The 26,626-nt window shown below is 39.8% G+C and overlaps 1 protein-coding gene and 1 pseudogene across 2 annotated transcripts in view; one reads left to right on the plus strand and one right to left on the minus strand.

Moving 5' to 3' along the window:
* Positions 1 to 26,626, plus strand: part of PCBD2 (pterin-4 alpha-carbinolamine dehydratase 2) — a 50,245-nt gene that overhangs the window by 15,068 nt on the left and 8,551 nt on the right. The window lies entirely within an intron of this gene.
* On the minus strand, positions 1,213 to 1,606 carry LOC309820928 (small ribosomal subunit protein uS8-like; annotated as a pseudogene). Its single transcript has one exon. The product of its transcript is annotated as a small ribosomal subunit protein uS8-like (transcript).

Consider the following 26,626-nt stretch of genomic DNA (forward strand, 5'->3'; position numbering starts at 1 on the left):
GTCTGATAGGTTTTTTTGAAGGAAGGAGCTACGGGGGAGGGGTTGGCAGGTGGCACAGGTCAGGGACAGGGAGAAAAAGGGCACATCTTATTTGTAATGTGTGGGGCAAGTGAGGGCCCTAAGGTTGGTTCAGTGAGCTGGGCTGAAGATTGGCATGGAGGGTCCTTGTGTTGCTCTCTCCCTCATTCAGTGTTGCCTCAGGTTTAAGGTATCTGAAAGCAAACTCTTATTGTCTTTCTGTCTTTCCTACAAGAAAGTTTCCTAAAAGAAACTTGTTTGTTTGTCTCAGGATCACCATTCTCTCAAGCATCCAGACATGAAACTGAAGAATTATCTTGGTGATCAGTCACCAGGAACTGGTCAGTGACTGTGCTTGGTCTGGGTGCACCTCTCCTCCCCCTAGCGCTCCGGAAGGAGCTTCCTCATGGCTTTTTACCTCTAGGCCCTCTCTGCCTTCATTGGCCTGCATGCTGTTTTATTGTGACCAAGTTGGTATCTGCTCAGAAAATCCCAGTTCCTTTCTGTTACATCTTACAAGACATCATCTTCTCAGAGGTTTTCAAAGCTGCCCACAGTCTCTAACCTTACCTCTCATTACTTCTCTGTAAGAGGCCTCTTTAGTCTGTTAGAGATTAGAACTGTGAGGTACCCGAGAGGTCACCTAGTCATCCCTTTCACTGAAGAAGTGGGGAAGCCAAGGACAGGGGGGCAAAAAACATTAGTGCCATACTGGAACTGGAGCTAACACTTACAGTATAGTAGGGGAGGGAGAGCATAAACAAAGAAAATAACGCATGTATAATTGCCAGTTACGGTAAGTGCCATGAAGAAACATCCTAATAGCTAATGCTTGGTGAGCACTCCAGCTTTGGGCCAGGCACTATGTTGTAAGGACTTTACATGTATTTATTCATTTAATCCTCACAAAACCCTGTCTTTCAGAGAATATTTACCTCATTTTACAGGTAAGGGTACCAGAGTTTAGATTAAGTGATTTACCCAGGGCCCCGCAGTGGAGTTGGGATTTGACCCAGGCAATCCCTTCCATTTGCCAGTGTGGATACTGCCTCTCCAGCAGAAGAGACAGTTGAGAGAGAGAAAATGGGAAAACTGAATTCAGTTGGAGGAGAGCTGTCAGGGAAGACCTCTCCAAGGAACTGATAAGCTGATGCATTTTCTTTTTCTTTTATTTCCTTTGTCCATTGAGACATTTCATTTGCACGTGTGTACTACATCCCTAGGAAAAGAATCCCAGGATTTTCTTTCCTGTGTTTTGTTTTGCTGCTTCTTTGTCCATGATGCCAGCTGAAGTTGTCAGTATAATGAAACCAAATGGGCAATCTGCCATTTTTTTAGATCTTTGAGTTGCACATCAAATCTGGGACTGATCACTACACACTTGTTTAACTTGCCCATGAGGTTCACAACCATTTTCCCAGCTCTGTGGTCATCAGTGATTTCAAATTCGCCAATGTAACCATTCTTCGTTATTACTGTTAGAAACTGGATGATGACTTTGGAGCACAGTCTAGTAAGAACCTGGTGTTTGCATCTCTTTGGCATCATTGATGTTCTTGAGAGCATCAGCCAGGACATTCACATGCATCAATATGGCGGCCCAGAAAGGTGACAGGAAGAGGACAGGAGGGGTGAGGACATGGTGTTATGGGAAGTGGGCAGGCTGTCTGAGGACTTAGAGGATGAAGTGGAGGCGGGAGGGGGCAAAAAATTACATGAGGAGAATAGTAAGGAGGCTGTTGCATTCATCCAGGTGAGACATCATTACTAGGTGGACACAGCAGGAGATTCTGGACTGGATAATGACAAAGGGGAAGCAGAGAGGTATAGAGGTTGGAGCTGCTTTTAGTAGTTTACATGAGCAGGAACCAATGATGCCACACATAACACTTACAGGGAATAAAAATATCAAGAGAAAACCCAAGTTTCTCTACAAGGGAAGAGTGGTGATGGGTGGTGAGGAAGAAGAGCAGGGAGTGTTAAGTATGACTTTCAGGTTTAGGACCCGAGGAACTGGGTGGTTGGGAGTGACATTTACTGAGCTGGGGAAGTGTGGGAAAGGAACAGGATTGGTGTGCAGGGATCAAGGTTTCTGGTGTGGATATTGTTAAATGTGCGTTGCTACGAGACATCCCAGTGTCAACCCTAAGAAGGTAGTTTTGTGTCTGGGTTGTAGATAATTGGGGAGACATAGATGTGTATGGAACCAAGCCAATGTAATAGATGAGGTTACCCAGGCAGAAATTATAGTGTGAGAAGAGAAGAGGGCTCAGAACCCGGTCCATTTAGGGGTAGGATAGAAGAGGAGGTGTTGGCAGAAGACTGAGAAAGACTTTATAGTGAAATAGGAAGAAAATCAGGCCAGTGTTGTACACAGAATCCAGAAGAAGATGATGTTTTAAAAGGGAGAGAGGGGGCTTTCCTGGTGGCGCAGTGGTTAAGAATCCGCCTACCAATGCAGGGGACGTGGGTTCGAGCCTTGGTCTGGGAAGATCCCGCATGTTGCGGAGCAACTAAGCCCATGCATCACAACTACTGAGCCTGTGCTCTAGAGCCTATGAGCCACAATTACTGAGCCCATGAGCCACAACTACTGAGCCCACGTGCCACAACTACTGAAGCGTGTGAGCCTAGAGCCCGTGCTCTGCAACAAGAGAAGCCACTGCCATGAGAAGCCCGCACACTGCAACGAAAGGGTAGCCCCCGCTCGCTGCAACTAGAGAAAGCCTGTGCGCAGCAACGAAAATCCAATGCAGCCAAAAATAAATAAATTAAATAAATAATTTTTTTAAAAAAAGGGAGAGAGGAATCAGTTCTGCTGACACTCCAAGTAAGATGAGTACCAAAAGATGATCACGCATTAAGCAACATGGAGGTCATCAGTGGCCGTAGGAAGGATCGTTTGTGTGGGATGGGGGTGCAGGGCAGACTGGAGAGGAAGTGGAGCTCATGTGCCTTACATAGATCTTTGTAGCCACAGACATTAGCCTCTTGTCTGTTCTTTCTGTTTGTAATTCAGCCCTTGCATTATCCTATTTGTTAGTGGTTTTCTTTCAGCCTTGTTTTGATATTAAACCTGTGAACATTAGTGCTAGGACGGATGAGGCTATTGAGGCCCTGTGGTGAAGTTGACAGTGAACCAGTGGTGGGATTAGGATGTGAGTAAGTGCAGCTTAAATCATGCAACAGAGGAATGTGACCACTTACTTTTGTCTCTCTGCATCTAACATATAAGTGCCTTGAGGGTGAAGACTTGGGTTGTGCTTGTGTACCTCTCCCACAGTGCCCTCCCAGTGTTACCTAGGTATTTTGAATACATGAAGCCCCTTGATTGGGCTCACATAGGTGATCCTAGTCAGTGCCCTTAGCCCCAGGGGAACATAGTGCTTTTGTCTCCTACAGGTTACTACCTAAAACCCTTTCTCACCAGGGACTTCTCCTTTCTCTCGTTTCCTTACTCCTAAACACAGATGTTTCCTAACAGTGACCAACTTACTTGGCTGCTAAGTTGGTATGTATGATGGGATGGTCTTTAGGGCCGTGGCACCCTTCCCAGAAGAACCGCATTGATCGTGCCTCTGTTCTGCAGGCAGTTTTGGAGTGTCGGAGAAAGAAAGGGGCCACTTGTGGCATCTCTAGTAAATCACCTCCACCGAGGAGAGGCTGAGGTTGGCACTTACGCGATGTTGTGGCTCCGCGGCTTCAGCCACCCACACCCAGCCTTTTGTAAATCTTGGTGTCCTGAGGGACCACGGCAGGTTCTGCCAGGACTCCACAGAGCATCACACTGCTGCAGGCCTTCTACCTGTTATCCATTAGGCACTCATTTTCGTTTCATGACAGTTCTTTTATGTCAGATTCCTTTCCTTTTCTGTGACCACTGGTCCAGCCCTCTTGGCTGATTTGCTTTTCTTTTCTTTCTCTTTTTAAAATCATAACTTGGTGGCGTTCCAGATAGAAAAGTTTTAAAAGTTTGTTTGATACATTTTTTTAGGAATTATTTAAAAAGTTTTTGTTGTAAAAATGTTGCCTTAAGGTCACTCTGTAATACAGGTTTTTAAGGTCATACCTGTAATACAGGTAACTCCTTAATGTTGCATTACTTACCAGAAATGCAACCAAGTCAGTTTTCTTTCTGACAGTTTGGAGAGTCACGAAGTATTTTATGAACTATTGAGTGTTTTCCAGGCATTAGTAGCTCATTGTTGGGTGACCTGGGAAATAATGTAGGTGGTTTCATCGAAGCTTTCCAGCAGCCTTGCGGGGTTGGGTATTAGGAAGCCCAGGTTACTAATGGTAAGAAGGAACCTGCTCAAACGTACAGACGAAGCAGTGAGGCGCCGTCCTTCCAAGGCCAGGCTTCCCACTTATTCTGAGGCCACAGCTCTTCTCTAACCCAAGTCTATATTTTGAAGGGTTGTGGGGTAATTCAGGATATGGAATGCTGTTCCATTTAGGAATGTCCTAGACCTTTGAATGAACAACTCTGCTGTTCAAAATTGAGTCTGTTTCTTTGTTCTGTTTAGGAAACAGTGTTTATTTTGGAGGGCTTAAAAGAGGCAATGTGTTCTTTGCATATTTTGAAGAAAAGGGTAGCCAGCTACTGATAGGAATTTGACCTGTAAATTGCTACATGGTTCCCATGCCCTGCCCTGAAAGCATTAGTTTATAATACTTGATTGATCAGTTATTTGTCCTAAGTCAGCTACAGATTAGAGGTCAACTTCTACCTGGAGGGGGAAGTCTCTTCCAGATAGAAGGTCTGCAAAGAGCAGCTAAAAACTTAACTTGGCAAATTAGAACTCGGTGTAGAGAAGATAAACTTCTACACTGAGAGACCCCAGCTTTCTGAGCCATTGACCATACAATTGTGGACACAGGTGTGTAGAAGAGAGGGCCATTGTAATTCTAAATGTCTTAAACTGTGATTCTGTTACATAAGCTTGAGAATGAGTCTCTTTCCATCTTCCTATTTGTTTAAAACTGCAAGGTTTAAATAGAAGGGTTTAACATTTATGGATCACTCATACCCCACAGAGGTCAGCCTGGCCTCTCTCTCTTCTGGGAATGATAGCACCCTGTTTCATTTGTGTGGTCTGTTTAGCTTGTTAATAGATACATTTTTTTTCCTGACTGCATAGTATGTTTTATAATTAGGAAGACACAGAAAAGTACAAAGAAGAAAAATATACCTTCTGCCCACTTAAAAAGCAGTATGTGTGAATGTGTGTTTTGTGAGTATGTACGTATGTACATATATTTGGAGTCATATTGTAGATGCTTTTTTGCTCAGTTGCATCTTCTCACTTTATGTATGGTGACCATTTTTCGCTGTCAGTAAAGTATTTTACTTCATGGTTTTTAATGGTGGGATATATAGAGGATTCCACTGAAAGGAAAGGCCATGTTTAATTTAACCAGTGCCTTTCTATCATAACTAACCACAGATGAGACTTTGTGAGCCTACCTTTCCTAAATGCTCCATATAAATGCTGTCCATTGATCACAAAAGTATCCGGGAATCATACCAGGTTCTTCTTGCTAAAGACACTCAGGATCTTGATGCCCATTGAGATCAGGCATAGATCCAGTTACTTGTTAAAGTAAATAGAAATCATCATCTAGATTGAATTGATCTGTTGAAGCTAAAAAATCAAGCCCTTCCAGTTACTTGAGAAGGTCAGAAGGAAAATGTTATGTTATAGGGCTTTGTAGCTACCGTTCTTACAGCGTAGGGCAATGGTGTAGGGAATATTTTCATAGAAATATTTCTCTTTTAGAGATTTTTTTCAGATAACGAAGGCTTGTTTAATTTGGGAAGAGTTATTTCATAGGAAATTGAATCTTTGTAAATCCTCTATCACATTTCCACACTTGCCAGTTCTCTAGCAAATGATGGGTTTTGAGTGGTTCAGAAAGGGTTTCTTTTTTTTTTTTTGTGGTATGCGGGCCTCTCACTGCAGTGGCCTCTCCCCTTGCGGAGCACAGGCTCCGGACGCGCAGGCTCAGCGGCCATGGCTCACGGGCCCAGCTGCTCCGCGGCATGTGGGATCTTCCCGGACCGGGGCACGAACCCGTGTCCCCTGCATCGGCAGGCGGACTCTCAACCACTGCGCCACCAGGGAAGCCCAGAAAGGGTTTCTTAAAAGGAAACAATTGTATATTTTATACATATTCTTCTTTTTATTTTTGAATTGGGTAAGTAAGAGAAACTTGTGTTTTCTCTTTGCATTTGTCTGTGGTGATATTGCTGGTTCTCAGACTTAGAATGGTGATTACTTGTAATGATTTTGTAAAAATTTCACCTTATGAGAATATTTTCTTGGGCGTGATGAATGGCTCCAAAGAACTTTAAAAACCCAACCAGTGATGTTGGCCTGGCGCTGGAGAGTTGCTGCTTAGAGATCAGTAATGGTTACATCTTGGTTTGGTATGCTTGGTGGTATCTAATCATGTTTTGTGCTTGGGAACCATGAAAGAATTTTCTTTTCAAGTCTTAGTGCATCATTTTTCCCGACGTTGATCAAAGGATGGAAAACTAGTATTATATACGTAGCCAGGGTATTCATAACTGACTTACATTCTTAATCTTTTGGCTGTTTGGTTGAAGTATATCTACGCCTCTTAAATATTGAAAGCATAATATCTTTTAACCTACAACTGCAGAGTTAAAATGAATTTTATGTGAAATATTTAGTTGTGGACCACATCTTCAGCTTTTTATATGCCACAGTGGTCTTGATTTTTCCCTTCCATTGTCTGATAGTGAGGTCATTTTCAGTCCTCTGAGAAATTCTATTCCCAGCCAGATGTGGCTCATATATTAAAAGTAGCACCTGTGGCTAATATCACAGCAGCTTACCATAAATTTACATGGTAACTAGGATTATATCTGTCAAGACTGTTAAAAAACATCTAGATTTAATTTGATTTCCAGTATTGTAGAAGCTATCCAACATTTTGCTTCATAACTATATTTTAAAAGTTAAAAATCACTCCATTGTTAAGTTTTATAGCACTCCTAGTGCCCATTAAGTTGATTTGTTCAATAGAGGTCAGAGTAAAGCAACTTGGCTACATTAAGATCGGAAACCAACCCATTTGTGACAAATTTAGTCCTTTCGTGTGAATCTTCTCAACGTCTCCGCACTGATTGGACTCAGGTGTAGCTTATGTCAGTAGCATTTAACCTCAAAAGAATGAGCAGTGTGATTGGGTTGTTGTAAATTATGGAGCATTTTGCCTTTGCTTGTTTAAATGTAACTGTTGACTCTGCTGCCCATGCCTGACTGCTGGACTGCGTCTGCCTCTAAACGAGTAGTTTGGTTTTAAAGACATCTTGGAAAGTTGCCGTATGTGCCCTCGCTCCTTTCCCTTCTTTATGTGACCCTTCCTAAACTGTTTTATTCCCCATTATCCTTTGAGTCATCTCCCACATGTTATGATTTGCACACCTGCAGTTATAAAATTATTTTGGGGTGTCATTATATCATGTTGTTCACCAACTCTTCAGCATTTATGAATACAATAATGATTCACCGTAAATCAAAATAATTTACAGGTTACAGAGAATCTGCTCCTACAAATAAGAATTCAATGATGAATTTCTTAGGTGTCCTCCCATTTGAACATGGGTCCTTAAAAAGAAACTGGTAACAACATATTTCTTTGTATTTGTGAAAACTTAGCTCACAGTCCAGAACTGAATTAAAGTATAAGTTCAACCTTCTGGACATCTGTTTTTAAGACATGTAAACAAATATAAACCAATTAAGAAATAGCAGCATCTCTTTCGTGATCAGTAGTTGTAATTGCCTTAGCAATAATCTTGCTCCTGAGTGAGAGAATCCTAAGTGTTGGCACTGAGCGTGGGGCACATGCATCTCAGCACAGGGTCCCTAACCCTGAGTGGGCATGCCCATTTTAAGTTGGAACTCAGTGTGGGGCACTTCCCACTCTGTCGGTAATCTTTCTGGAGGGAAGTTCGTAAGCTTCTTTGAGCCTGAGCCTCACGAAGGAAGTGGAATGGTGGCCAAGAATTATTATGCTGAAAAGGTTGTGGTGATGGAAAAAACGATTAGGAGTGAAGCTAAAATTATAGACACTTAGTGTTACCAGGTGTAATCAGTCACTTAGCAGTATAAGAAAATACCTTACTGACCAATTTGGAACCTTCTAAAATATTTTTTGGGTGAATTACACATCTCTTCTTTACTCATGTACCTAGGATAAATTTAGCTCCTATGGGAAATCAGGTGCTCTACTGGTGAATCTGGATTGCTATTGCATCTGTGGAGAAGAGGGGTGAGAATATAAGATGGATATGCCCAGCACCACTTGCGCACAGCCTCTCTTGCTTGCTTCCTCTCTACCTCCTTTACTTCTTGCCAGGTCTTCATGGCTGATTATCTGCCCTCTCCTACCACACTGTAAGCTCCTTGAAGGTCAGGGGCTGTGTCCTAGGGCTTAGAGACCAGGAAGGTGGTTGGTAAATGTGTACATTCCATACTTTCAGAAGCAGACTGTTAGGGAGATTCTGAATCTTCCAAATATGCTGAAGGTTTTGTTTTCAGATCCTGTATGGAAAGCAGAAACATAAGAAATTGGTAACTTGTTTTGCCGACCTTGATTCTTTTTTCTCCTCAGCCTTGCATTGCAGTTAGTAGCACATGTGTGATTTTGTTTCTACAGGTGTCAGTAGATATTCTGAAGGGGATAGGAATCATGAGATTGCTGGCAATGAGGCTACCCTTGCCATGTAGCCACCTTCAAGATTTCTGTATTTAGCCTGCGAAGGGCCCAGGAGCTACATCTGCCCAGTGGCCAGAGATACAACCTTAGAAGGCTGATTTTGAGAATAGAAGTAAAACTTATTGTAGAAGATCTGCTTATTTTCAGAGAGAAGTATTATTTCCCCTCAACTCAGAAATGAGTTAAATCCTGAAATAATCATGGAGGTGCACAGTGCCAGCTTTTATCACTCATTAATGCCATATTACCTCAAGTGGTTTAGATATGGGAGAAATGACTTATTTAAAGCCAAATGAACCAATTTTATAGCACTAAATTTGTATAAAGCACTTTTGCATGCATTGGCTTATAAGGCAATATTTAGCTTGGTTCTTTCATAAGTTTCATTGAAAAATGAAAGCTGGTATTAACTGCATTTTTATTTAGAATTTTGTTTTAAGCCATGCAAAATAGTATTGTGTAATTAGTTTTTCATATTATAATATGTGAGTAAATTATACATTTCTTGTAATGAAATTCTCATTTGGCAAATTTTGGCTTTTATAATACAGTTGCTATTGGTGAACAAATGTATTCATTTTACATGAAAAAGTTTTTCATTCATTATATCAACAAACATTTTTAAAATACACGTAACTTTTCCTGCACTAAATTATTAAAAATAAGTTTCATTTCAAAAACAAGGACTTTCTTATAATGAGGCCATGTTATAAATCTAACATTGTAATATTCTGGAACTCTAATTAAGAATGGGTTCTGCTGGTAAATGTTGGGAAGAGGCAAGGAAGAAAGTTACAATACATTGCCTATTTACAAATTAACCATTACCTGCCAAAAGCACATCAGACCCACACAGCGGACATCCGCTAATCCAGTGGTTAGCCGTTCCGGGCTCTAATGCACACTGTTTTACACGTTAACGGTTTTGAAGTTCCAGGCCAAAGCTGACCTTTCACATGTGCTTCGTTCACAGTAGGAATCTCCACTCACTGCTTCCTGTCAAAATGGATTATGGTGACACAGCCCAGGGCTCACTTTGGCTGCAATTAAGTTTTTGATCAGAATTATTTCGTTCACAAACAATCACATTTGTTAAAATGTTACATCTGCCCTGAAAACCACTGGCAGCCTCTCAGTTTATCAGTGTGATGTGAGTGTAATTCTTCATTTGTTTTTCATAAAATGGCAAGCCATCTTATATATGTTATTTAATTTTTTTTTTTTTTTCGTTTGCTGGTTTCTGCCTTTCATTTCATTGGGTTTGGAAGGAAACTATGTCTTTAAATTAGTACGAATCTGCTCATAGGCTTTGGGAATTTGAATGGAATTGGTTTTGGTGCAGAACAAAATTATCCAGTTGAGCCAAGATTCAAATATTATTGCCAAAAATTGTTAGTGGTAGTTCTCTTCCTCACATGAGGAAACATTTTAGCCCTGTGAGTGTGGGGTTCGAGGTTTTGATTCTGGTCTGCAGTTCCTGGAGTCTTCATGCCTATGATGTTGCTACCTTTCAGTGTTGATCGTCACGCATGTTTCGGGATCCATCACTGCTGCCATAGACTCTGGGTGCCAGAAGTGAAACCAGCAGTGGCTCTGTTAGCCTTACCTCTCATGGTTCTTTGACTAACTTTTAAAAGTCATTTTCTCCCTAAGAAATGGCAGTAGAGATATACTGAAGTAGTTTTTTCGCTGACTAACCATTTTATGTCTATAGTATGGTGTGGGTATCAGTGGAATTTTTGAGTTTTATAGTTGATTTTCACTATTTGTCGAGTGTTGTCACCCTTTTACGAACTTCCCACTTTGGAGAAGACTGCGTGGTAGTTTTGTGTGTTGGATGGGGTACTTTGGGAGCACAGGATTAGAGTTTGGATTAGAGTTTGATTTAGAATGGAAATTAACCTTTGACTTACTTCTGTGTGAGAGTGGAGGCTGGGAAGTGGTGCTGAGCTGAGGTAGTGTCGGGTGAAGGGGGGGAAAGAATAGAGTTAGGAGGTTGTCAAGTTAGGAATGCTTGAATTCTGTCTGAAATTCAGGCATTATGTTTGGAAATTTTAATTACTTTAAAAAATATATATTTAGAGTGCTGTAAAGGAGCTTATTACGAGCTTTTAAAAAATTGCATCAAAACCCAAACCATTTCCCATTTGTTTTGATGTAACCAAAGTCATTTATTACTAACTCATAAAATTATAAGTGGCAAAAGAAAGGTGTTGCACCAAAAAGAAGAAAAAAATCTCTTTATTTAGCGTTAATTTTTGAAAATTTTAAAATAAAATAGAGCCTGTCTCTACTTCTAAAATCAAAAAACTGTATTTAAATGGAATGATATAAATGCTGGCTATAATAATTTAACCTTCATTTTCTCTGTTGTCGGATTTGTGAGCAGATTTTTCTTAAATCCATTATTATAAGAATGCTTTTAGTCTTTAAAAAAATCTTATTTGGAATATACCTGACCATATTTGATGTTTAAAGGAAATATATTGGAAGAAAATACTGAATAGTATTGAATTTTGAGAGAAAACATCAACCTTGAACCTTCTAAAAAGGCATATGTGTGTCTTTTAGTTGTCATTATTCAGTATGGCCCTGCCTTCTTAGAAAGTGGTACACAATAAGAAGGTGGCCAGATAGAATTTCTAACTTTATTACATGCTTATATTAATGTAGTCATGATTTTCTTATATTCAGGTTTTGGATTTTGTTTCTGCTCGGTTTTTGAGATTCTGGAATTTTTAGAACCTTGTATCCCTAACCTGTTAATGCCTGTGTGTAATATGTAAGGGGTATCTTCTGGGTTATAGGAACCTTCATCATTTTTGACGGGGGTTTTTCCAAAATCTGAGGCAGTCAGGAGAAAGGGTGATGCAGAGTGCCCCAGTCTATGCCAAAACGCAGAGACCACTTAAATCCTGTGCAGCGTCTATCATGTGAAGACACAATCTCTAGGCCTAAAACCTCTGATGCATCTAAAGAAGGAAACAAACACGTAAGAAAAACACATAAGGTGGTTCACAAGTGCTCTCTGTGAAAGGCTGAGGCAGACATTTGTGACTTGGGGTCTGCTCTCACAGTATGTGAAACTGAAAGATAAATTGGACACTTAACTACCTTAAAGTTCTACTGGAGCTTGTAAAAACACTTCTGAGGTCCCAAATAGGTCATTTATGCCAGACAGAGAACTCTAGGTTCTTTCCTAACTACCATGAAGAAACAAACTCTCACTTCCTAAACAATATGGTTGCCGGCTTAGGAAAACCTCAGTCCGTGCAATAAGAAGAATCTTTTTTGTTTTTTTTTAATCACCAGAGAACACAGCACTTATCTCCTTATGCTGGTTGTCAGGTCACACAGTGGGAGGAGCCCTGCCATCACTGGAATACCCCCTGAGGCCAGGGCTGAGAGGGAGGAGTAACTATCCAAGGTGGGAGTTCTCACTTTCCCTTCTGGGTCTTTCTGTATCACAGGACTTTTTGGGCACTTTTCCATATCATACTGCATGAGTCCAGAGAGATTTAAAGTTAAAGCAGCACACCTTTTTTTTGTAAAGAAAACAAATTCAAACTAAAAATCGTAAGGCATGCTTTTCTGAGCCTTGGGGATTTGGGCTACAGTCCCTGCCAGTTCCGACCCTGTTGGTCTCGTGAAACATGGCTCTCTGGATTGTGCATTTCTTTCAGAACCACCTCCAATTTATTTCTGACCTCATGCCCACTCCCCATATTTACAGATCAGCATATTTTTTGTTTTATTATAACCCGGGATTTGCAGCTGGCCATAACTCTCAAGGTTTCCATGAAGAATACATCTCAGAAACCAGGGTAGGCATGGCCTCAAGTTTTCACTGGGTGCTTGAGGGAGATTAGGCAAACCAAGAGGGTAATGGAGACTTTGACTTCATTATGAAACTCTGCCAATATCATAATTTTGAAAACTTAAGATGCAGATCATTTCAGAGCAGTACTCTGTTCTCTAAGCATTAAAGATGAAAACAGAGCTCTTTTGTATCCTGACTCCTGGGCCTTCTCTCTGCCCCTCAGTGAGTAGTCCTCTCCTGGGCAAATTGGGGAGCTCAGTGTGAAAGTCGGGTGGTGGGAATTTCCCACCAGCAGATAGTCCGGCAGGTAGTGCTCCGCGCTCTCACTGCCGAGGGCCCGGGTTCGATCCCTGGTTGGGGAACTAGGATCTTATAAGCCACGTGGCGTGCCAAAAAAAGGAAAAAAAGAAAGTTGGGTGGTGTGCCCACAGTCACATGTGGCTGGGAGAGATATTTGAGGATAAGAACTCAGGTCCCAGAGAAGGCTACTCTGGGGATCTTTCCACAGGGCACACTGCCTGCACACTGGAGGATTTGATGACCCTGCCATTCCCAGTTTGGTGGGTGGAGTATTTGTTCTAACAGTTTCAGTTGTCATGGTTTTGGCACAGCAGACAGTTAATACCTGAACTAATCGGTTGCTTTAATAAGCGCTCAGTTAAAGAAGACTTTATTATGCAGTCTGATGTTCTCACTGGACTTTGAAAAAAAGGATTTAAAAAAAAGGCTTCTCATTTGTTCCATAAACCCCCAGTTATACAGTTGTTCCTCAGTTTTACCTCTGAAATTCCACAGTGTGCATTGGTAGAGAATTCAAAGAATCTTTTCAATATCTTGTAATAACCTATAATGGAAAAGAATCTGAAAAAGAATATATATATACACACACAAGTGAATCACTTTGCTGTACACGTGAAACATAAATAAACTACTTCAGTTAAAAAAAAGAATCTGTGTTCAGAAGGCTTGGCTTAAAAAGACATATTTGTATACATGTCTCTCTTCTACATGATTGAACTATTTACGTGAAATAGTTTCTATAAGAGAAAGTTATCCATTCTATGCAGCTTCGAAAAATAAGTAAAGAAGACCATGGAGCCGCATGGAAAATGGGTAGGATGTTTTAATGTAATAAGACGGTTAAGGATCCACAGTAAAAGAATATTATCATGACAGTTGTGGGAAAAAGGGCACAGGGAAAAAATAAAAACAAAATATATAATAGTTTTTTACTTCTTTCTCTAAACCTTCTATAATGCTTTATTTTTCTCTTGTAATTAAGTTTTTAGAAGAAAAATTACAGGAAACTTAGTTTTGCTATAATTAGCTTTTAGGTAAAAGGAAGAAATGGAAAAAGTATAATCTGACATGAGAGATTTGTCCTGAACCCACACGGAGGCTTTGGAGTTGGGCATACTTGAATTCGAATCCCAGCCTCACTTTTTGTTAGGTGGTTGACTCCTCTTGGAGCCTCAGTTCTCTCCTCTGCAAAACAGGAAGGGTCAGCCTGATGGCGGGGTTGTGTGAATGCCTGGCCTGGAGTGGTGGTTTTTTTTAATGCCTTTTGGGTTTTCCCCTTTCCTTCTTTATCCAGAATGGAACAGTGAGAATCAGTGATATTTCAGCCCCTGAGATAGACTATGATCCATACATAGTCAGCAAGAATTAATTCTGTTCAGAGGGTGCTACTTAATCAGAAAGGAGTCTACTCAGGTGTATCCAAGTAAATGATAAAACAATTTATGGTTAATGCTGAAATAATCAGGACGTAATCAGAGGCAAATTGTTCCTTGTGTCTATTAGGTGGTGCTATTATTGTTATCATTTAAAAATTTATTGAAGTATAGTTGTTTACATTGTTGTGTTAATTTTGGCTATACAGCAAAGTGATTCAGTTATGCATATATGTGTACTCTTTTTCATATTTTTTTCCATTATGGTTTATCACAGGATATTGAATATAGTTCCCTGTGCTATACAGTAGGACCTTGTTGTGTATCCATTCTCTATATAATAGTTTACATCTGCTCACTCCAAACTCCCATTCCATCCTTCCCCCACCCACCTTCCTCGTTGGCGAGCACAAGTCTGTTCTTTATGTCTGTGACTCCGTTTCTGTTTCGTAGATAAGTTCCTTTGTGACATATTTTATTTTATTATTATTTGTGTCATATTTTAGATTCCACATATAAGTGATAGCATATGGTATTTGTTTTTCTCTTTCTGACTTACTTCACTTAGTATGATAATCTCTAGGTCCATCCATGTTGTTGCTGCACATGGCATTATTTCATTATTTTTTATGGCTGTGTAGTCATTCCATTGTATGCTGCTACTATTCTTATTAGCTAATATTCTTTTTCATTGAACTTTACTGTGTGTGTGAGGGTGCTGTGCTATGCAGTTGGTACACATCATCTCCCTATGCCCAGATGGGAATCTCAACCTAGCCAAGACAAATGTAGCTTGCTCAAGGACCCAGGTTTTGGATTCTTGGACTGATAGTCTTTTTTTTTTTTGCGGTACGCAGGCCTCTCACTGTTGTGGCCTCTCTCCCGCTGTGGAGCACAGGCTCCGGACGCACAGGCTCAGCGGCCATGGCTCACGGACCCAGCCACTCCGCGGCATGTGGGATCTTCCCGGACCGGGGCACGAACCCATGTCCCCTGCTCCGGCAGGCGGACTCTCAACCACTGCGCCACCGGGGCAGCCCTGGACTGATAGTCTTTACATCTCATTGTATGCTTCTGTTACAGTACATGTCTTCTGTTTTTTTTAAATTTTTTTAGTTTTTAAAATTTTTTAATTTATTTTTTTCAATGTGTTTTTTAAATGTTCTTTTCCTCTGCAAATCAATTTAAAAATTAAATGTTACCCACAGTTGATCTATTTCCCTATTGATGGATATTTGTTCTTTCTGATGTTCATTACTACAGTAAGTTTTGTAGCATGCGTCCTTATATTTCCTTGTGGACAGGTGTGAGAGTGTCCTTAAGGTATAGATCTAAAAATGGAATTGCTGGGATAACCTTCTGGTATACAGATTAATAAACAAGGTTCAGGATTGTGCAAAGGTCAGGGCTTGGGGACAGTCACATAGTAGCCCAGTGACAAGGCTCTTTGTCCTTAGAGAACCCCTGTCCATGCATGAAGCCAGTGAAACCCATGGTGACCTAAGCCCTTGTGACTTCAGAGCAGCGTGAGCTGATTTTGAAGTGGTTCTGGAAATCTGCGAGGGTTTCATAAGGTGCAAAGATGGAGTGCAAGTAGGGCCTCAGTCCAGGTAGTGAGTACTTCAGGGCAGAAAAGATCTACTTTTTACCACAATTCACTGTTGATAGCACTTACTTGGAATGTCACCCATGATACTGCAGATTTGTAATTTATTACCTTAAATTTTTATAAATGTGCAATAGTGTTCAGACCTAAGTTATTTTATGTCTATTGCCTGAAAAAGGATATTCCAAAATGGTATTTTCCCTTTAATTTCCCAAATCAAAAAAACTCCAGATTGTGATAGAAATGTAACTACTTGCTCTCTCCTTTCCTCTGCAGATACGGGTGAGACTGAAAAATGGTGCTAGTCAAGTTGGCTTAGCTTCTGTGCATTCAGGGACTGGTGGACTTGAGTTAGGATGTTGTAGTGTGGACTTCAGTGGAGCTGGGGTTGGGATGCAGTTGCCTAGTATCTGCTAGTTCTGTCTCATCCACTTGTGTTTAAGTAATCTCATTGCTTTCAGTGGAGGAATCCTATTTTACACTGGTCTTCATGGGCAAAGATAATTAAATATATTTGCCTGGGTAAGCAAATCGATAAACTTGTAATAAAGTGTATCAGACCGTTTCTTTGGCTGGACCAACCAGAACAGCTTGTGAAGCAGAGCTGTTTCCAATGGAGCATGAAAAGCTTTGAAAATTCTCAGTAATAGCAGAAAGCAATATTTGAAACCACCCTTATACAATTGTTTGTTTTCCTCTTCCCCAACCAAGTTTATAAAAATTTGGTCAGACAGGCATTTTGTTTTGATTTAAAATATTTTCAGTGAATTGTTATCTGCTGAATGCACATGTGTTCCTGCACTTTTTCTTTCACGACTGAAACTTTAAACCTTCCCTTAAGTCCCCCTGAAAACTTCCCTCTGCCCAGTAAGGTTTGCACATGGGAGGAGGGCGAAGGGATTTGGGCCCTGGAGAAAGCCCACAAGTTGAAATCTGCCTGTGCAGTTGTGCACCAGAAATGGCCATGGTTAGTGCCCTATGGGTTCTTTGTCTTTCTCGTCTACCAAGTTTCCTCACCCCCAAAATACGTTGGTTAATTTGGGCATTTCAGTTTGGTTAATCAGATCATGAGTGCCTGTGAGCATGGCAAGAGGCATGATTGAAGCATTTATAAAAATTTGGCTCATAGTAAGCCCCATAATTTGTTTTAAAGAATTACCTCTTCAGTGACATTATAAAAAAATAAAAGCCCAAAGATTGTGGTTTATAACACCACACCTGGTCCGGATTGTACTGGATGAATCCATATTTGCTTCACTGTAAATGATTTTGAGGGTGGAATTCTTGGATTGTTTTCTGTCTTGTAAGCCCTTGACATTGTACTGGTACCTGTGTGCGCACAAACCTCCTGACATGGGAAAGGCCAGCTCAGCCTCCCACTGAAATGCAGGTTGGCTGCATTTATTCTGCATGTTCCTAGAATGAGGAAATGATATGACAATAAACAGAAATGCCCTTGCTGAAGAGAGAAGGGAAGCTGGTGTTTATCTGGTCAGGTGGTTTAGATTAGCCATGATGCGGCTCTGTATTATGTTACTTTAAATCATTGTGTCCCAACAGGACATAAATTATGAAGATTGTTACAGTATGTTTCATCCTATGTAAGATCAACAAATTGGAATAATTTTTTTATAGGAAAATCACAGTGCTTTTGGCAAGGCTATTGAAGCCTTTAATTTGACTTGAGTATTTCTCAAATATTATTGCCTAATATATAAAGTATGATTTGCATAGGTATGAAACAATAAACTTATAAAAACAAAAGGGAAGAATTTCTCTTTAGCAGTTGCATCAAATGGCAAAGCCCTCTCACTCCATCAGGCTCTGTATGCTTTCTTTGTCCTGGGGCTTTAGAGCTAGCTGTGTTCTTTTCCTCTGATGGGATTGTAAGTGAGCTGTGCAGGTCTTGGTGCGGAGACGGAGCTTTGCTGTGTGCTGCCTGCCCGTCAGCCCTCACCTGCACAGAGAAGGCAACTGCTCTGTGGTGGAACCGTATGGGAGCCTGCTCTAAGGAGGAGAAAAACTTTCCCATTTACATACGCCCAGGAAAACAAACCGTTCTTTTGTTTTTTTTTTTTTTCAGGATTTTGTGAGTTATTTTAAAAAAAGCAAAAAACCCAAACCCCAAAACCCTACTTGATCAACAGCTGAAGTTAAGGTAATTTATGTAAGAATATTACAAAAAGAATTGATTTAAGTAACCATTTATTCTTTTAAATGTTTCCTCTATTCATTACTGTCTTCTGAGTTACTAGAGTTATTTGTGAATTTTAAACACAGAGAGTTTTTCATTTGTATTCAGGATGCATCTACATTTATTTGGCTACACAGAGCAAATTTTCTAGATTAAAAAAATGGAGTAAAATTACTTTGTGTAGGATTCAAGCAAATTGGAACCTTTTCAGTGTTCCACAGTAGCACATTTTTTGTGCAAGGCACAAAAATGCACGTTCTTATGAGACCTCCGTACACTTACAGTGAACTTAAGAAGTAGTAGAGCCTCCGATTTACAAAGGCTGGGAGAAGTGAGACATTTAGGATTTGCTTAAGTCCATAGAATGAGGCAGAGCTGGGATTAGAACTTTTCGGGATACGATGACATCCCCCACCAGACCTTGTGATCTTTTGATACCGAAAATAGGGTAAGTGCTGAGCTTTTTTTACTTTCTTTGTGCCTCAAGCCCTGATATTTTTCTTTTAATTCTTTAGTAATACTGTTTAGAACACAAGACCAAAAAAGTACCTAGTTTCAATCAGTAAGGGTAGGAAGAGAGCTCTCCTTAAGCCTCATCATAACAGATTGAGGATAAATTCAGAATATATTTGTGGTTTGCTTCAGCTCAGTGTCTGAAGACTGACAGGTTCAGGGACCTTTCCAAGTTCATAGCCTGTGTGTGCACTTTGAAACAAATAAATACAGACGACTTATGGGATGGTGTGTTTCCACACCGGGCTTCTTCTGGATTGGCATCGTTTTCTGAGAAGCGGGTCTGGCAGGCTGTTTTCTTCCAGTGATGCATTGCAGCCGTCTATCACTGGATGTCCTCTGTGGAATGATCAGGATGTCTGATGGGGCTTGAATATTTGGGTGATGTATTTTTCCTACAGAAAATATTGGCAAATGTTGCTAAAACTGTACCTAAAAACTCTTACAAGGAGACTTGATTCTTGTTTAAAAATAAGTAAAAGAAAGAATAAGTATGAATTCACCAATGTGCAGACCTTTTTATACCATCGGATACTTTGTGAAGTGGAATGAGACTGTTTTACAAAATGTGTCCTGCTTGTAGAAAATGTATTTACTGTACCATTAAGCCAGACCAGATACTGCTTTGTTTCTCTAAAATGCTTTTTGAGAGTCCCCACACCCAGATGGTAGGGGAGTGGGTGTTCTTTTTGCCCCGAGCCCTTGTTTTCTTCCTCCACCCTTTTGGTTATTGTTACCGGATCTTGACTTTCAGTTTAATATAACACATCCCAGTTTGGGCAGAAAGAAACCATTTTGTCTTTTCTCTCTTTCTCTTTTTAAAATTAGGTGCATATACAACCTTATATATATAATAAGGCAAGGCCGTTTCCCGTCAGCTATAAACTGGAATTATATAGTGTACGTACTAGTTGCATCTCTTAAAAGGAACCAGTTGATTATAAAGAAGAAAAGATAGGGAGTAGACTATTTTGCATATTATTCCATTTTTTTATTCCATTTTTAAAAATGTATTTGGCCGTATACTCCATATATCGTAGTGGTTTGGATGCATGAAGTTGAAGCCTAGGGATATTTTTCTGTATAAATTTGAATTTTTATAAACCTCATAATGATCACAATATGAAGGAGTGTAAATTGTAATTCTTACAGGGTGGCTAAAACAAAACAAACCAAAAACCTTGGTCGTCTTTGCCATACCTCTCCCCCGTAAGACTCCTGAAAGCTAACGAATACGGATTATCAGCAGGTTAGGAAAGAAAACCTCCAACAGGACTTTTCTGAGGCAACCGATTGGCAATAATGAATAGCAGCAGTGAACAGCGAGGCATCAGAAGTTATTCTGACATTAGGGAAATCGGCATTAATGGCTTCTCTGGTAGATTCCTCTCGGGTGATTTTGAAACCGTTGTTTTGGTCTGTTTTAGGGGGAAAGGATGGATAGAAAGCTGGTGAAATGTGCTGATTCCAAGAGAGCAAAACTAAAGGATTGTGAGAAATTCTAGAAAGAGCTAATCAGATTTAGCTGTTGGTCTGCCCAGTAGTAGCTGATGATGATATGGGGAAATGTAATTTAAATACATGTGCAGAGGAATTCGGAAATGAGTGGTAAAGGTGTTCTCAGCTTGTGGTCATCCTGGTCAGAACGTCTTTTTGGCACAGAAAGCTGTGTGAAACTTAGCTAGTTAGAGAACTTTCACTGCAAATGGAACAAAAACGAAGGACTCTTAGGTAAAATTGTGTGTACAGGTGTTTATGTTGCTTAACTCTGCTGCCTTGAGAAGAGTGGATTCATAGTAGCAGACCTTTATCAAACAGTAGTCTCCCTAGGAATTCAGGAGGAGTTTACTAATGTAATTATAAATCCTGATTCTGCAAAGAAAACTCTTTTGCACCTTGCTTTTTCATTTAACAGTATACATTGAAGGTAGTACCATGTAACTAGCTAAAAGAGCTGCCTTATTTTTCGAAATGGCCTAATTAGGATATTATGATTATTGCAAAAAAAATGGTGACTTAGGAACTTCTTTTAACGGCTCTAAAATATTATGGTTCTGTGCGTACAGCTTTTGAAAGTAATGTTTAGAAGTGAGCGTGCTATCTCACAGGTGGTGTACTTATTGCCACAACTATGGGGGCACTAATTCAGCCTAAGGCACAGCAGAGCGGGCTGTTCTTTCAGTAGGTTGTGGACATTGTCTCAAGTGCCTGGGGAAGCCAGTTTTAGCTTCAGAGTTGGGTATTCTTGGCCTGAGTTGTTGGAAATGTTGGGCTCTGCAGTAGAGCACGTAGAAGGCAGGTAGCCTAGGGCCCCTGGATCGGCTGGGGTTGTCTGCCCAGACACACACACACACACCGGACTGCCTAGGGGATGGTCTGCAGGCAAGGCCTTTAGTTTGGCTTCTCAGGGAGATGTGAGTCACCTGTTTGGTTAAGAAGCTCACTGACAGATTGCCAGTTCCACTGGAAATCTTCTTCTGAGGATACATCGAGAAACCGTTCTAAATATGTTTATGGTTTTCTCAGCCTTGCATAGGTGGATTTCTTTGGCCTTCCTATTGTTTTTGTACTAGATTTGGAAAGGAATTCTTCCTTTCCAGACCATAGACACTGTAATGTTAAAGTGTTGATGATGATAATAAACAGTAGCATTAACTGAGTGCCTAATAGAATGCCTGTCGTACTGTAAAGTTTGTTACATGAATTATCCCCTTTAAACATATGAGGAAACTGAGACTCATTTCAAATGTTAAGTAATTTCTTTGAGGTCACATAGCTAGTGAATAGCAGAGCCAGGACTTGAACCTAGGTCTCTGACCCTAAAGTCTCTGCGATTGACCACTGTGTCAAAATACCAGTGACAGTTTGGAGGAAAAAAAGCATGATCAAATACATCTTTGGTTGGATCTGCTCCTCACATTTCTCGTGTTGCAAGTTGAGAATATGCGTCTGTTGCCTGCAGATTAAGATCTGATGTTCCCTTTGCAGTGGCTAGAACAGTTGAGTGTTTTTCAGAGAAAGCCATCGTGAGACATGTAATCATATTCTGGGGGCAAAGAATGCCTTTCCTTGGTGCACCAAGCAATGTTTATGTGATGGATCAGTCACCAACACCAAGGGAAGGTCCTGTCCTGTGACATGTGCGTGCTTGGCAATGATCTTGCTGTGCATTTTGCTTAATAATTTTCATTATTTTTAATTAAAGTTGAAGAAGTGCAGACTCTAGCTGAAATTAAGGTAGGTTGTGTTGCCGGAATTTGGTAATTACTTTAATTGATCACAAGATAGTTTCCTTGATCACCAATTAGACTAAATTGCCGATCATGTTTCAAGACGTGAAGAAATGCCCAAACTGATTTATGTAATAGTGTTTTCATTTCTAATCAGACATAAATATCGTTTCCTTCCATAGCAATTGTATTTTATAAAAGAAGGGTTATAGGCCTACAAACATAAAGGTGATTCATAAACAATAGAGTTCTAATTCATTGAATTAGTAAAGGAAGTATTTAGAGGCTTAATGGAGATTGTACTGGGGAAATTACTTTGGAGTTGCTGGTGCTCATTTTCTTAGTGGGAGATATGTTCTTTTTTCGTGCATAATTAAAATAGTCTATAATCAAAATATAAAAGGCAGCTGATTTAAAGAACATATCAAAGAGAATTGCTCTGAGTAATGACAGATTCATATTGTAAATATGTGCTAGAAGTTAAGTCTTAGAACTTTAATAAATCGTGTTATTTGGACTGAAGCTGCGTTTTAAATTCAGGGTGCTGTTAAACATTTCACAGATCAATACAGGATTTTTGTTTCGGTTTTGTGCATCTGATAGTCTTTCATATTTTCATGGAATAAACTGAAACAAAAGGAACTTTAAGAAAATTAAAGTTCCCAAAGAATACTTGATTTGGGGTTCATGGAAAAATCTTTTAATTGCTGATGGTTTGGAGATTTCCAAATGACAAACTTCATTGGCCCAATTTACTGTGATTGTAATGCTTACATTCCATAAAATGGCAGAGTGACTTAAAAAGTCATACTTCATCATGCATTCATGGACTTGTTCATAAAACGTTTGTAATTTGCAATAGAGGAAAGACTGAAACCATTATCAGCCATTATATGCTATTTGTTGGACATATGTTTGTTTGAAATGGCCGTGGCTCAACAGAACATGGCTCATAGACAAACTATGCTATAAATTGGCACTAAAAACCCACCTAAACAGGTAGGCATATGTTAAGAAGTTAATGTGAGCCAAAATATTTTAATATGAACCAGGTTACATACATCACAGGAGGATCCCAGCTCCCTTTACAGTGAGACCTTCATTTGCATGGCTTCTTCATTTTTTCCCAAGCTAACTGACTTTTAAAGTAGATCATATATATATTGGTTCAAAAGTCAAAAGGTACCAAGGAGTATAGTAAGCCTCTTCCTGTTCCTGATTCTCAACCACCCAGTTCTCCCTTTCCACCCCCCCATCATTCACTATTCCCAGATCCTTATATATCATTCCAGAGATATTAATGCACATACTTTCTTTTCTTTTCTTTTTATACAATTTATAGACTATTGTTATGCATTTTTTCCCATTTAGTAATATATGTTGGAGGTATTTCTAGTCAGAGGATAAAGAGTTTTCTCCTTCTTCTTAATGGCTACATAGTATTCCAGTGAATAAATGTACCATAATACATTTTAATCAGCTCTCTATTAATGGACATTTGGCTCTTTCAAGCCTGTCGCTGTTACAGGCTGTGCTGCAGTGACCATTCTTGTAATTTATGTGTGAGTATGTCTGCAGGACAAATTCCTAGAAGTGGAATTGCTTGGCCGAAAGACGTAATCATATTTTTTCCTAAGGGCATAGGCATTTTTAATTTTGATAAATGTTGTTGTATTCTCTTCCATAGTGATTATTGTTTGTTTTTTTTTTTGTTTTTTTGTTTTTCTGTTTTTTCGGTACGCGGACCTCCCACTGCTTTAGCCTCTCCCCCTGCGGAGCACAGGCTCCGGACGCGCAGGCTCAGCAGCCATGGCTCACGGGCCCAGCCGCTCCACGGCATGTGGGATCTTCCCGGACCGGGGCACGAACCTGTGTCCCCTGCATCGGCAGGCGGACTCTCAGCCACTGCGCCACCAGGGAAGCCCCCATAGTGATTATTATATCAATTTATTTTCACCAAAAATATGAGAGTGCCTTTTCTCCTGTATCTTCACTAACAGAATATTATCAAACTTTTTGATCTTTGCCAAACTGATAGGTTTAACTTAGTTCCCCCCACCCCGATTTATTGAGATAAAATTGACATATAACTTAGTTTTAATTTGTACTCCTCTTATGTATGAGATGGAGCAGTTTTTACGTTTAAGAACCATTTGATTTCTTTTCTCTGTTATCTATTATGTCCTTTGCCCACTTAAAAAAATTGGGTGTTTGGTCTTTCTCTTATTAATTTATATAAGATCTCTTGATATGCTAAGGAAATGTGTACTGCAAATACAGTTTGTTTTCTTTTAATTTGTTGACTTTTATTGTCATACAGAAAAAAATTTAGTAAGATTTATCTATTTTTAAAAAATTTATTTATTTATTTATTTTTATTTTTGGCTGCATTAGGTCTTCATTGCTGCACGCGGGCTTTCTCTAGTTGTGGTGAGCGGGGGCTACCCTTCGTTGCGGTGCGCGGGCTTCTCATTGTGGTGGCTTTTCTTGTTGTGGAGCATGGGCTCCAGGCGCACGGGCTTTAGTAGTTGTGGCACGTGGGCTCAGTAGTTGTGGCTCACGGGCTCTAGAGCGCAGACTCAGTAGTTGTGGTGCACAGGCTTAGTTGCTCCATGGCATGTGGGATCTTCCCGGACCAGGGCTCAAACCCATGTCCCCTACAATGGCAGGCGGAATCTTAACCACCATTCCACCATCTGTTTTTTAGTAGTGGTTTAAAGTTTTTTGTATGTAGAATTTATGCATTTCTTATTAAGGTTACTCCTAGATAATTTTTGGTGCCATTTTAGATGGGAACTTTTCTTCCAGTGTATTTTCTAATTCATTGTGTTTATAAGAAGCTTATTGACATGTTTTTGGCTTCTTTTATTCTTGACTTCAATGGGAATTCTTCCAGTCTTTCCCCATTAAGAAAGGTGTTGCCTACAGGCTCCGGACGCGCAGGCTCGGCGGCCATGGCTCACGGACCTAGCTGCTCCGCGGCATGTGGGATCTTCCCGGACCGGGGCACGAACCCACGTCCCCTGCATGGGCAGGCGGACTCTCAACCACTGCGCCACCAGGGAAGCCCTTTCTGTTTGTTTTTACAGGAAGCAACCAATTTTCTATTATATATTTCTTCCAGATACAGCTTCTGGATTCAGTAGTTATACCATTTTTTTCTCTTTCCTAATTAATTTACATTTGCTTTTCCCTTTATTTATATTCATTCCTGCTCTCCTCCCTAAATTTATTTTCTTGTTATTTATCTACTTTCTTGATTGGATATTTAATTAATTTATTTTAATTCTTTAAAGTTCATTAATTTAAGATAATTTAAGTATTTAAAGATGTTTATTCTGATTATTGCTTTAGATGTATCCATATGTAATGCTTACATTATTAATTTCTATTAATTAATATAAATAATAATTAATAATTATTATTTTCTCTTTAGTATTGATTTCATTTTTGATCTGAGTTTTTCTATTTTTGTTTTTTTGTTTTGTTTTGTTTCGTTTTTCTGATTTTTTTCAGCTACTTTAATTAAAAAAAAAAATTTTTTTTTTTTACATCTTTATTGGAGTATAATTGCTTTACAATGGTGTGTTAGTTTCTGCTTTATAACAAAGTGAATCAGTTATACATATGTTCCCATATCTCTTCCCTCTTGTGTCTCCCTCCCTCCCACCCTTCCTATCCCATGCCTCTAGGTGGTCACAAAGCACCGAGCTGATCTCCCTGTGCTATGCGGCTGCTTCCCACTATCTGTGTATTTTACGTTTGGTAGTGTATATATGTTCATGCCACTCTCTCGCTTTGTCACAGCTTACCCTTCCCCCTCCCCATATCCTCAAGTCCATTCTCTAGTAGATCTGTGTCTTTATTCCTGTCTTACCCCTAGATTCTTCATGACATTTTTTTCCTTAAATTCCATACATATGTGTTAGCATACAGTATTTGTCTTTCTCTTTCTGACTTACTTCACTCTGTATGACAGACTCTAGGTCCATCCACCTCATTACAAATAGCTCAATTTCGTTTCTTTTTATGGCTGAGTAATATTCCATTGTATATATGTGCCACATCTTCTTTATCCATTCATCCGATGATGGACACTTAGGTTGTTTCCATCTCTGGGCTATTGTAAATAGAGCTGCAATGAGCACTTTGGTACATGACTCTTTTTGAATTATGGTTTTCTCAGGGTATATGCCCAGTAGTGGGATTGCTGGGTCATATGGTAGTTCTATTTTTGGTTTTTTAAGGAACCTCCATACTGTTCTCCATAGTGGCTGTACCAATTCACATTCCCACCAGCAGTGCAAGAGTGTTCCCTTTTCTTCACACCCTCTCCAGCATTTATTGTTTCTAGATTTTTTGATGATGGCCATTCTGACCGGTGTGAGATGATATCTCATTGTAGTTTTGATTTGCATTTCACTAATGGTTAATGATGTTGAGCATTCTTTCATGTGTTTGTTGGCAGTCTGTATGTCTTCTTTGGAGAAATGTCTGTTTAGGTCTTCTGCCCATTTTTGGATTGGGTTGTTTGTTTTTTGCTATTGAGCTGCATGAGCTACTTATAAATTTTGGAGATTAATCCTTTGTCAGTTGTTTCATTTGCAAATATTTTCTCCCATTCTGAGGGTTGTCTTTTGGTCTTGTTTATGGTTTCCTTTGCTGTGCAAAAACTTTGAAGTTTCATTAGGTCCCATTTGTTTGTTTTTATTTCCATTTCTCTAGGACGTGGGTCAAAAAGGATCTTGCTGTGATTTATGTCATAGAGTGTTCTGCCTATGTTTTCCTCTAAGAGTTTGATAGTGTCTGGCCTTACATTTA

This window comes from Grampus griseus (genome assembly GCF_964374135.1).
Source record: "Grampus griseus genome assembly, chromosome: 3".
NCBI lineage: Eukaryota > Metazoa > Chordata > Mammalia > Artiodactyla > Delphinidae > Grampus > Grampus griseus.